We start from the raw sequence: 12,445 nt of genomic DNA on the forward strand, positions 1-12,445 counted from the left end.
TTGAACTAGAAATGATCATAATGAGTGAGCTAACCCTTTAAATGTTAGCTGGAGATGGAAACTTCAGTTCTCACGCTTGCACAGCGAGCACCTTACCCACTGAGCCAGGTCACAAGCCACTGAGCTGTCTTTAAAAGGGGCTCTCGCTCTAAAAGTTTCTAGGTGAGGAAGCAGCCTCACAAGTCAAGTCTGCTCAGAGAATTCTGGGAGACCTCAGAACACACAGATACTCCCTGAAGAACTCAGTGGAGACAGGGGTGGAGATGGTTTCTCAGAGTGAGGAGGGAAGCAGGCAGGCGCTTCAAACAACTTCTGTTAGGAGCCACTTTAGTTACATTTAGTCTCAAAGCTCCTTGATCCCAGGACAAAGATGGGGTTTCTGGGAGGAACCAAGGGTAGTAATGACAGCAGAGTGGCTGCCTGATTGAGCTCCAGTCACTTTCCAGTGTTAACCAGCTGCCTGTGAGCCGTTGTGAGGTGTCCTTATCTGTGAAAGGCACTGAGGAGCACACTTAATCCTAGTCTCTCCAAGGGCTCCTAGTGTTGGGAACAAGGTCCAGGACTAGGGCGGGGCAAAGTTTTCAACCGAGAGAGAGCAGGGGGGGGGCAGGGGGGGGAGGCGGGGGAGGCTGAGTAGATTAGAGGAGACGATTCCTCTAGAACGGAAAAACACTCTGTCACAGTCAGTGCTCTTCCCAGCCTGGAACATCTGCAGAGCAAGAGATGCCCTCTCTGGGAGTGGGGTACCCAGCGGAAAAGAGGAGCGTGTTCTCTGAAGAGCAATGTTGCATGTGCCCCACAGGGACCCCAGCACAGGTCACAGAGGCATCCTGAAGAAGGTCATGTGGGAACAAGATGGTGGGTCTTCGCTGGTGTTGCCACTGATCTCTAGTGGTGCGTGCAGACTGTTATGCTAACCTGAAGGCGGAGGAGGCCATATTGCCTGCCACCTCCAAGGGCTGAAGAGACAAGGCACAGGAGAAGCCGCAATCTTTCAAAGGACGCCAAGCAAAGGACAAAGAGAAACCAGGGTACAGAGAGAGTATAATGTGAGAGGCCCCCACAGGGACACTGCAGTGACATCACAGCTTAGTTGAAGAGGATAACCAAGGTGGCAACATCAAGAGGGGCGTGGTTTCTACGGAGACCACACCTAGCTCTGGGTTGCATTATGAGAACTGCTTTCTGACAAAGAATAAGCATTTCTAGAGATTCAAGACCCACTTTGGGTTTTTTCCCCCTTGGGGGTGGTGGTTAGTTTACAGAAAGTGCTATCTCTAAGAGCCAATGTGGGCATGATGCCCATGAGAAGGGACCAACTCCTTAGCAAGCTAGAGGTACAGGCCAAGTGGAGGACAACGAAAGTTGGGGAAGAGGTCCTAGGTCAAGATGGGGAGGGATATAGCAGGAAGAAGTGAGAGCAAGCGGCAAGCAGAACAAGATACAGAAGTCAGCACTACTCGTGAGTACGGTCCATGTGAGTACGGTCCATGAAAATCCCCCTCCCAGCCCAGCAAAGTCAACTGCAGCCAAGGAAAGACCACAGCCTTTAAAGTCATCTGCAGGAAATACAAACTCTACTTTGGCTGTTCACAGTTGGAACACACAGAAGCAGGGACACAACACTTACATGTACATGCCTGAGGTCACTGCAAAGCTTGATGTAAAAGGCTTCATTTAAGCGGTGGAGAGTGGATAGTAGCCCACTAATGGCAGGCCAGCGAGGGCCACTAACAGTTGACCATTTTCCTTAGGAGAAGGCTGTCCCTTGTGTCAAGCCAGAGAACCTGGAAGGAACAACTGTAAGAGAGTAAGCTGGAAATCGAGGCTCTAGGAAGACCCATCTGGCACAGCACACGAAAAAGCAAGGAGAGTAAAAGATGGCTTCTGGTTTCCCTCCTGCCCTAGAGTCTCGGATTAGATGAGGAGATAAGACAGGGTACAAGTGGCCTGAAGGACATACATGCAACACACAACGATGGTTACATTGAAGAAAAGAGCCTCGGTCTTCTATAGCTGTTCACTGAAACACACAGAGCGAATGCTGTGACTCAGCGGTTCACCAGAGTGAGGGGCAGGGCGGGGTCACACAGGAAGGTGAGCTGTAGACACTTGCTGAATAGTGCATGGAGATTATTATATGCTCTATTTGAAATTTCCAAGGAAAATCTAAAAGCAGACAAGCAAAGGGGAGGCGGCCGACAAAGGGAAGTGGTTATTTTTCAGTCATGGGTCTGTGTGAATTTGCATACGTGTGTACGTACATGTCTGTGCCAGCGTGCTTGCATGTGTGTGCATGTGTATGAAGAGGCCAGAGGCTAATGTCTGGTGGTCGACTTTAATAACATTGTTTTATTTTCTGAGGCACCGTTTTTGACCCCATCTAAATGTCCAGCTTACCCTGAGGGCTCCTGTCTGCCTCCCAGGTGCCAGGGTTACGGCGCGGGCCACCACACCCACCAGCTTTGTTATGGGTGTCCCAGGGGTTTCATCTTCATACACACTACACCACCTCTGCAGCCCAGAAATACTTCAGTTGTAAGTGACTGTATCACTGAGACATTTTGTAAAAACCCTAAGCTCCAAGGTGTGCATTTTAAAAGCAATGCAATGCTTGGGTCTTAAAGGCGGATTGGCAGTTCCACGGGGACGGAGCCTTTTCTTCATGTTTCTAAAGCAACAAGACTGGCTGGCGGAACATATGTGCAGTCATGCTTGAGGAGACCCAGGAACTACATCTGCCCAAACCCTGTAACAGCCTGCCATCAAAGGGCAGCGCCTCTGCCTCCAGTGACATAAAGTAAGTCTGACTGAGTCATAGGCGTGATGGGCAATAGACTCCTGTCACGCTTTGCTGGCCAGCTGAGGAAGCTACAACTGGAGGTGCCAAGCGTCAGGCTCCTCTCCTGAGCATCATCTTCCCTGTGATTGGCATGCCCTGTTTAAAACTATCACAGAACAGCAGGAAGAGGCGGGTAAACAGCTCATGCCTGTCCGGAAAGGCAACGGCCAACATGGATCTGATCCTGACTAGCCATCCTTGTTTCTGGGAGAATCACAGCGCAGCCACGCTCACTGCTGCTAGGGCACAAGCTGCCTCTCAACAGGAATGGAGGCTGAGGGGCACAGACACACCACCCTGAGCAACAATCCACACGTCACCACCAACTTCAAGTCTTCCGTGCTCCCGGGATCATGCTGGCCACTTTGAGGAAGAGCACCTTAAGTCATGGCTCCTAAGCAAGGGGAGGACATTGTCTCCCTGGGGACATGTTGGGAATCTTGGAAGCTGGGACTTGAGGCACCTGAAGGGTGAAGGTCAAGGTCAGCCCCAACCCCATACAATGCGCAGAATGGTCTCCCACAACGAAGACTGATTTAGTCTAAAGTGCCAACATGGTAACGTGAGGAAGCCCCAGTTAAAACAAGGGAAGAGAGAAAAGGGAGAGTTCAGACTTGCCTGGGCGGGGGTGGAGAGAAAGGGGAGAGGGAGGCAGGGAGGGCTACCGCCTGCTTGTGTGTTCTCATGTGGGTGCATGTGTGCGTGAGCATGCTCATGCAGGGCACTGCGTACGTACAGGTGCCCACAGGCATCTGTGTGGGATGCAAGTGAGTGGAGGCCGGAGGCTGACTTGGTGTCTTCTACTATGAAACGGGGTCTCTCATTGGCCTGAAGCTCACCAATCAGGCGAGGCTCGCTGGCTAGCAAGCTCTAGGGAACCTTCTGCCTCTACCTCTCTAGCATGTTGGCTACAGGTGCATGCTGCTGGGCCAAGGGGGAAAAAAAAAAAACTAACATGAGTTCTGGGGATTGGACTCGCATTGCAAGCACTTTACCAGGCTGCTGTGTCCCTAGGGGTGACCTTGAACTTCTGACCCTCTGCCATCACCTGGGATTACTATTAGGCTCCAGCCCCTGGGACATTGCCTTCCTAATGCCCCTTACACATACACTTCTAGCAGCTTTGAAGCCGTGTGTTCGATGCTATGCCTTCTGGTCTACCTCGTATTTTGTCCATAAGGGAGGGTAGACTCTTGAGGGACAATGGCTGCCAAGACAAATATTTGCTTTGTTCCAAAGGCTATGTTTACCCAGGATTATCCTGTTCTCAGTGAGGTGGAAACCAACTGGTTACTGACACAGTTGGGACACAGCCTCACAGCAGCCCGGCACCTTCTCCCATGCGCAGCAAGCAGAAGAGGGCCCAAGGGAGGAACTCTAAAACCACCTCAGCTTCTCAAAGGAGATGCTTTATAAACCACGCTTCCATGCACAAGGCAGTATTGTTAAGGTTTACCAGGACCAGAGAGCCCTCGGAGAAGGAAATAGAAGGAATAAAAAATATCAAATGCCAGGGTGTAGAAAAGGAGGAAGGTAGATACAGCTAACACTGAAGAAGTGAGGTTTGGCCTAAAGAAGGCAACAAGGAAGACGGCACAATCACTGCTCCAGGCCACAGGAGCTCGGCTCTCGGATCAACTCCTCACTGTAACCCACAACTCACCTGCACCCTGAGCAAGAGCAGCTCCTCCCAGGAATTACGCTGGTTCCGCGCACATACACTAAACGCCAACGTAGTAAATAACTAATGACGTGAAACCCAGTGCACCTACCCTACACGGTCGCAAAGTCCCTCACATGCCACCGAGCTTCTGCTTTCAGAGACATTCCCCTTTACGACAAAAATTCAGTCATGGGGCGGGGTTATAGCCCACCTCAAAGAAATAGGCTTTCCCACAAGGGTCACCGAGGAAGGCAGCTACCACGCAACTGCTGATAAGTGACTATATCAGACTCCACAACAAACACTCCATTTACTGGCTAGCTGCCCCCACACCCATCTCTCTACCCAGGCCTTATTAGCGCCCCATGGTTTATAAGGAAAGGACTCTGGGTGGTACCCCACTTCCTGTGACCCACTCCTGCTACACAGAAGCTCAGCCTTCTCATCTCTAAGCCTCTTATCTCCAATCCCATAAAAAAAAAAAAACTCCTTTCTAAACTCACCTTCCTGTTTCCTGTGAACTTCATTCCTCTAGCTTCTAAGAGCTGGAAGCCACCAGCTTGGGGCACCTCCAGTGGTCACTGAGTATTTCCGGCACCTTCGCTCCTCAGGCCACGCGCATCCAGCCCAGCTCACACGCATGGAGAGGCCCCTCTCCGTGCAATCTGTTTCATGCCCTTGGAGCTGCCCAGTGTCCAGCTCTCAGAACAGGCAGCTCAGGGTCCAAGGGGTGCTCCTTTCAGAGGCTTCTTCCTCCTCCAGCCCCGGGAGGCTCAGGTGGGTGAGGCTAAGGGAGCCCTGAGAATTCAGACCAACTATGTCATCCAAAGGACAACCCCACAGCATAGCCAAAAGAAACCAGGGCTCCCTGTGTCCTGGAGCTGAGCACCACCCCAGAGAAATAAATCTTTCCACGAGGGTCACCGGGGCAGGCAGCCGGTGCACAACAGACCGCACAACGAACCTTCACAGGGCACTGCGGGCACGCCACGCACAATGCCTACAACAATTCTCAGAGCTAACTACTCCTGAGCTTGGATTTCCCCTTTCCCTGCCTTCTCTTCAAATTGCTACTTACTCTGAATAGGCCCCCAAAATAACCATTTAATGCTACAAGTTAAAAAAAAAATGGGGGTGGCTGGAAGGACACAAGCTAAATTTGGAATGAGAGAGACTAGCTGGGCCCTGCACTAGGATGGCATGCAAGCAAAGGGAGCAAGGGAGAAGGGCGGGGGATGGTGCCTTGGTCAGCATGCCGCTTGTGGGGGCTACTCTTGGGTAGCAACTTGACTACATTTGGAATTAACTGAAGCCCAAATGCTGAGCGGACCCAAGAGGGATTTTTTTTTTCTTAATTAAGTCACTTAAAATAGGAAGATGCGCTTCTAATCCATTTCTTTGAGGTGGGAAGATACTCTCCTTTAATCTGGGCCACACCTTCTGCTGCCAGCCTATGTAAGGGACACTCACGTAGCTTGGAACCACAGCCTGTATGTTCTGGTCCTCTAGAGCACCCTCACTAACACACTTCTTGAGGAAAATGACCAGGGACAGTATTTGGGACTTGGCTCCAGCTTACCCACCAGTCACTAGAGAGCCCACGTTTTCAAGCCCTCTTAACACTATATTCAGCTCTGCCTGGCCAAAACCTTTGTCCCCTTCGCTCCTTGAAGCAGGCTCTCTTCCCCAGCAGAAGCCCCCACTGGGCGGGAGGCCACAGTGTTCCTTGCCCAAGGCACATCCCCGCCTAGTCCCCTTTCCTACCCTTGTGTGTGTTTATGGCCTTTAATTAAACAATATTAAGGTACATAAAATGTTAACGTCTGGATCATGGGCTCAGGTAACTCAATTTGGTAGGAGATAATGACATTTAGCAAAGAGTTACAACGTAAGGACAAGGGAAGAGGGGGATTCTAATTGCCCTCCCCCTGCAGTGCAGGCAACCCCTCCATAACTGCAGAGCCTCTCCAAGCCCCAACGAGTCAGTTAGGAACCGCAACCCCTCCTCCCCCACACCTCACTTTAAAGCATCCTCCTGGCAGTCCTCCTCCAAAATCCCAGAGGACATGGCCACTCGCTTACGTCTCTGCCTTTTCCCCAGTGCTCATGGCCACCTTCCCTCCCATGCCCAGGCAGCTGCACACTGATAGGACAGGTGCAGAGTTTCAAGGAAAGAGCTCTGGCAAGGTACTGCCAACACCCTTGAACACGCCCAGCACCCTGAGTGGGAGTTGCAGACATCCCAACAGGAAGTCGTACAGCATGAAGCACTGTCCTCCAGGTTCTTTACTTAATAGAGGAATCGATAGAGCGTCACGACCTGCAGGCAATGCTGGCTAAACTCACTAGGCTCCATACTCTCAAGTGGACATGATCAAAATGTTTGATTAGCATGGAGGATGGCCTGGGTGTTCGATTCCCAGTGCCACATAAACCAGGTATGGTAGTGTACGCCTGTAAGCCCAGCACTGGGGAAGTGGAGGCAGGAAGCTCAGAATCTCAAGGTGGCCGAACGAAACATAGTAAGTTCAAGGGCAGCCTGGGCTACTCTGCCTCAAAAGACAACAAGAAAGGAAAAAAAAAAATCAAGGCTCTGTTCCCAAGGCTAGCCCTTGCTGCCCGGGAGCTTTAGGAAGAACCCTTCTTCACAAGGGCTTGCTTCTCCCCTCTTCAACGCCACCACCCACTCCAACATACCCACAAGTCCTCTGGGCCCCTGTTAAGTGGTTTGTGTTTTTGGAACCTGCGGGACTCCCTTCACCTCGGTGATTTTGCTACCACCACAGGTTGCGCACCTCACTTTCTGTCTCTCACTGGCATGAAGGCTCCAAGAGGGATTGGGGCTCTGCTTTAAGTCACTCCTGGGCATATCATCAAGGCTACATCAACATCCTGTTCACACAAAGCCAGCTCTCCAACACCCGCCCCATCTCCCCCAGTGCTCCCCAAACCTTTGCTGTGCTGTATCTTCCACATCTCCTCAGCACCATAGCAGCAGCCATACAAACCACAAACTCCTTTAGTCCCATTTTACAGGCAAAGCTGATGAGGCTTAAAAGATTAAGAAAGAGGTGCATGTGGCTGGCAAACAGCACAGGCATCCAGTTCCAAACTTCAGACCGCGGCCATACAATCTAGCAGGACTAGAACCTTCCAGAAGGCAGGAACTGCGTTTTCCCACTCCTTGAAAGTTGCTGGCCGCTGCTGTGCGTGGCAGACATGCAAACACCAGCCACTGCTGTGCGTGGCAGACATGCAAACACCAGCTTAAGATGTGGAGATTCTGAGGCGCTTCTGGGCGGAGACAACCCCAATGTCTCTTTGAAGGCAACCCCAGAGTCAGCTGGAGGCTCAAAGAGGCGGCCAATAAAAATAGTTTCACTTTTTTTTTCCTTTCAAATGAACATTTGGCTATGTAAGGAATTTAAGGCCCCATCTGTTGCCAGTGCCCCCGTAATTAATTATGAAGTGGTATGTTAATTGTTGCTCTTAAACATCCATTAGCATAGAGCCCCTAAACCCTTCAACCAGGCAGAAATATCTTAAAGCTGTATCACAGATCACCCGTCCAAAACCTCTGTGAAAACGCAGATCACCATAGTGTCACTCGCGATGCCTTTACCTTGATTTCGGTTTAAAATTCAATGATCCTCTAAGTTAGGTGACTTTGCCATCATCCCGCGTTAGTAAACCCTTCTGAGAATGGCGCTTCCGACCGTCATTCACTCCTGGCCGTCAAGGGACTTCTGTCCAGAGGGCTGTCTGGAAGCCCCCAGCAGGAGCTCGTGTACTGTTTAACACTTGTTAACAGCTTGTCTGATCTTGCTGCTGGTGACTCTCTGGCAAGCTGACACACACAAATTTGCAGCTCCTGCGGGCACCCCAGCTCTCCGGGGGCTAATTACCCAGGAGACAGTGAGATATTTATCAGCATTTCTGGCACATGCTTGTCGATGAGGAGAAAGCAGCATCTTCCCTAGGCGTGAGAGACAGCCAGGGGAAAGCAGGGGACACGGGAAGGGGCAGGACTCTCACCCTCCAGTCTGGTTCAGCAGAGAATCAGGAGGCCTAGGGGTTAACCACACTGGGTTATGGTGTGTGTCCCCTTCCCAACAGGACCCAGCAATTCTCTGGGACTCTCAGAAACCCCATTCAGAGTCAAGTACACATGTTAGCCTAGAGCTCCTGGGTTTACATACTCCAAGGAAGCCATCGGGACATCCTGTGGTCTCACCAAGTAAGGGGCGGGGAGACACTTAGCAACACTTTGAGACACAAACTAAAATGGTGCCTATGGCTAAAGTGTAAGGCATTTCACTCTCTTGAGAGGTGCACACTCACACTTCGGTATGCCTTATTCTTCCCAGTGTCTCTCTCTGTCTTAGCCTCCATGAGCTTTGTTAGAAATGTGAGTCTCTTCAAGAAAACCATACCCATGGTCTTGGGTATCTTCATTTTCTTCCTCGGCGGTTTTTTTTTTTCTTCACTCTCTTAACCCTTGTGCTCAAAATCTCTCCATATATTTTAAACATCTTTTTAATAAACTCTAACTGTGCTTCATACCAGTTTGTCTTAAAATGCCTTTCTGCATCAAAGCCAAGAATTCCAGTTTGCCTCCACAAAGGTCAATAAAAAAAAAACACAACAACAAAAAAAATCAAACAAACACTTGTGCTGTTGTAGTTGATAATATGGAACAGTGTCTCTTTCTGGACCTCTAACAGAAGACTAGGCGGCTTAGGATGAGTACCTGAGGCCCTTCACCCAAGGATTTTCTTTGGGAGGTAGTGTTAGCTTGAAGGGATCACAGAGGCATCGCAGGGAAGGTGTGACAGACACACAGAGGAGAGAAATGATGGCAGCCTGTGCGCCTGGCCCACCACATGCACAAACCATCATGAAAAAGGAAAAGGGGTCTGAGCTTTAAGAGACTGGGCACCGCTGGGGAAGCCTGGAAGGGGCCTGGCCAGGAAGAAGTAACAGAAAGCTTGGGACAGGAAGCTGACCACTGCCTAACACTTGCATTTACCTCACCCTGAGAGCTAGTGCAAAGTGACGACCACACCCCAGAGCAGTGGCTCTCAACCTGTGGAGGCGAATGACCCTTCCACAGGGGTTGTTGCCTAAGACCATCATAAATATCAGATATTTATAGCACAACTCACAGGCTCATAACAGTAGCAAAATTACAGTTAAGAAGGAATAACAAAATTCTATGGTAGGGGTCACCACAACACAAGGAGCAGTATTAGAGGGCCACGACGTGAGGAAGGTTGAGAACCACTGTCCCAGAGACTCCGGGTGTGAGCAGTGACTTGGTCATCCTGTGCCAAACATCACTGGGTTCCTGCCACTTTCAAGTGAAATAGGTATGCAGCAAAGAGATGTGGGGCTAAAAACAGACCCAAGAGATAGAGAAAAAGTCAAGATCCTAAATAGGTAGGAGTAAGACATTGAATATATCTGAAAAGCAGCATAAATTGGTACTAATGAAAAATAAAAATAGAACATATAAGTTCCTTAAGAAATAATATTGAAAAAAAAAAGAGATGATATTGCCAACTGTTAGGGTATATCAGGATCATGAATCTGAGGAGAAACTGGCTTTGGTCTTGAGGAGCCTGTAAATTAAAAAAGGAGTAAAGAAAGAGAGATGTAAGCTTGGGCTAAGGCGTGCTGCGGGGATGAACAGAGTAAGGGGGAGCAACAGGAAGCACCTCTGATGCAGGTGACCTTTAATTCTGAAGGTTGAGGAGAAAGAAGGACAGGAAAGGACCACAGCTGGAGGCAGCAGCAGGAGAGTCAGGAGAGGAGGCCTGAGGGGCGGAGCTCAGAAGGCGGAGCCTGTGACTCCCCAGGGAGACAGAAGTAGTTGGTGGGGCAGCTGGCAGCCACCAGGCAAGGGTATGGAAACATGATTGCCTCTGCCTTCTGGAAAGAGCCCTGCCCACCAGTGCTTAGAAATGGTCAGGACTGCCACTGGCCCCACACACACTCACTGTCTCTTCTGCAGTCAGGAGAAGACTGGAGAATCTAGCCACGCCATTTCAGTCGGTCCCCAACGGACTTTAACACAGTGTCCACTCACCTGTCAAGTGGTCCCAAGGCAAAGACCCTAAGGCAGGCATCTTAGGTATCCCCACACTGGGCGCCCAGTTCCTCTGGCAGCCCCAACAGTTAAGGAGAGGGCTAGAGGAAGTACAGACACACCCTCCAAGGAGGGGCCTTGGACATGGGGTGTGTAGCATTCCTGGAAAACAGGGCCCCCGCTGTACTGTGTGCAAGCAGACCAGAGATTGGACTACAGAACGCTGCCTCCCATTTATTACAATATCACACTCCTAGCCAGGAAACCCCACCCGAGCGTTTGCTTGGCAAGCCTTTCCTTGATTAGGTGTAAATCTCACTATTCCTGCCACTCAAAAAAAAAAAAAAAAAAAAAAACCCACATGCCCCTAATGAAGTCGTATCACAGAGTCCAGGCCAAGCCCTGACTTCCCTGAACCAGGCTGAGCCGTTTTCTACTCTCTTCACGTCAGGATGACGATTTCGTTTTCCTTTCCTACTCTACAGGAAGAGTGGGAAATGGGAACGTTCTGTGCACACGGAAAAACAAACGGACTTGTTCCCCACTGGAAAGAACCCGGGTGTCCTCAGGCCTCTGGGCTTCAGCCTCCAATCTACTCACTCAGCTCCTCAGAAGGAAGGGCTGAAGGGAACTTCAAATCCCATCATGCACTTTTTACAAACACTGCTCCTGACAGAGCTGCCTCCAAATGCCAAGCTATCCCACTGTCTTCAGAATGCAATTCAGCTGGGTTCCCCATCTGAAAGCCAGGCTGAGGGAGGAGTAGGGCAGGGCCAAGTCCCCACAGGTGGGAGGACATCCTCCAGAGTACTTGCAGATTCTGATAACCAAAATAAACAGGGTGTGGGGCAATTGTACTTCCAAACAATTAATATTTAAACCAAGAAACCCCAATCATTTTATCTAGTGACTACCTGAACGCTCAATCTGGGAGCAGTGGGCTCCCAGTCCAAAGGGCTCCCACATGAATCTGCATACCTGCCCCTACGTCCCCCAGAGCTCTTCAGGAAATGGGGCAGCCCTAAAACAGTTCACCTATTTCCAGGCCAAGGATCCTACACCAAGCTGGGGTAGCAATAAAGGCTACGGTTAATTGGAAAGAAATTGTAGCCTTGTGAATTCATCTATGTAACAGGAGAATACAGCCCAGGGCAGTGAGCAGGCTGAGGAGCCAGGAGAGTCCTGTAGCCGTCTCAGCCCAGTTCACATGACCCTGGGGCCCTTTGCTTCTAAGAACGCACAAAAACCCTCCCGGTGGTGTACCCAAGTGTGTCACAGTAGGTTTCTGGTGCCCCGAAGACACGTGACAAAAATAGGCAAACAGTGTGTGCCAATTATGTGACAACAGTCCTGTCTCAGAGCCTGTGAGGGAGACAAGATGTCTCACTGGAAAATCGAGGAGCATGGCAGCCTAGGCGAAACGAAGTTAGGGCTAGGGTTAAAATGTAATGAATCTGGTGAAGTCAAGGGGGGGGGCGGGTCCATCAGAGAGCACCTCCCAAGAGACAGATCTCCCCTACGACGATGGAGACAAGGCGTGTAACTGAACGCGGAGGACACAGCTGATAGTCCCACCATGAAGCAAAGCTTCCTCCAGCAGTTCCTCCCGGCTCTGTTCGCATCCGCTGGCCCCATCACACAGCCCACAGCCCACACAGACTTGGGAGAGGCTCTCCCTTGGCAACCTCTCCTGCTTCCAATTCGGATGATTCCAGTCAGAGAAATCCCTCAGGGAAAGCTCTGGAGCTCTTGACTGCACACTGACAGACAGAGGAGAGTGGCTGGGCCACAAGCTGCCTCCGTCCTGCTAGGAATATCATTCTAAACAGAAAGGAGATGTTCACTCAGGGAC

The 12,445-nt window shown here is 50.5% G+C and overlaps 1 protein-coding gene across 1 annotated transcript in view; it reads right to left on the reverse strand.

Moving 5' to 3' along the window:
- Nucleotides 1-10,648, reverse strand: part of TLN2 (talin 2) — a 269,148-nt gene extending 258,500 nt beyond the window's left edge. The window contains 1 exon segment of the mRNA XM_084781229.1: nucleotides 10,594-10,648. The gene's annotated coding sequence lies outside the window, so the exon portion shown is untranslated.
- Between the last annotated feature and the right edge of the window lie 1,797 nt (nucleotides 10,649-12,445).

This window comes from Acomys minous, assembly GCF_964271855.1.
Source record: "Acomys minous genome assembly, chromosome: 5".
Lineage (NCBI taxonomy): Eukaryota > Metazoa > Chordata > Mammalia > Rodentia > Muridae > Acomys > Acomys minous.